Below are 603 nucleotides of genomic sequence, written 5' to 3'. Positions count from 1 at the left end.
TGAAAAAGAAATGGCATCAATGAAGGAGAACTTTGAGAAAATGAAAGAAGATTTAACAAAGGCATTAGCTAAAAAGAAGGAGCTTGAGGAGAAAATGGTGTCCCTTCTTCAGGAGAAAAACGATCTTCAACTGCAAGTAGCTTCTGTGAGTATTTCAGCTCTTATTGATCTTAATATAGATCCTACAGCTATGAACATAAATCATTAACTACATCCATGTCAATGAACAGGAATCTGAAAACCTCTCTGATGCTGAGGAGAGATGTGAAGGACTCATCAAAAGCAAGATCCAGCTCGAGGGCAAACTCAAAGAGACAAACGAGAGACTGGAGGATGAGGAGGAAATCAATGCTGAACTGACTGCCAAGAAGAGGAAACTGGAGGATGAATGTTCTGAGCTGAAAAAAGACATTGATGACCTGGAGCTCACCTTGGCAAACTTGGAGAAGGAGAAACATGCAACAGAAAATAAGGTCAGTATTATATATATATATATATATATAGGGATGCACCGATACCGATACTGGTATAGGTATCGGGCCCGATACTGAGCTCCTGTACTCGTACTCATTAAAATGCCCCGATACCAAACGCCGATACCAC

At 40.5% G+C, this 603-nt stretch overlaps 1 pseudogene; it reads left to right on the top strand.

The window, feature by feature from the left end:
- The window catches only part of LOC107667908 (myosin heavy chain, fast skeletal muscle-like), a 12,038-nt pseudogene that overhangs the window by 2,763 nt on the left and 8,672 nt on the right, over nt 1-603 (top strand).

This window comes from Sinocyclocheilus anshuiensis, unplaced genomic scaffold (assembly GCF_001515605.1).
Source record: "Sinocyclocheilus anshuiensis isolate Anshui unplaced genomic scaffold, SAMN03320099.WGS_v1.1 scaffold2927, whole genome shotgun sequence".
Taxonomy (NCBI): Eukaryota; Metazoa; Chordata; class Actinopteri; order Cypriniformes; family Cyprinidae; genus Sinocyclocheilus; species Sinocyclocheilus anshuiensis.
The sequence above is the reverse complement of the archived record's forward strand: the minus strand, read 5'-3'. Positions and strand labels throughout refer to the sequence as shown.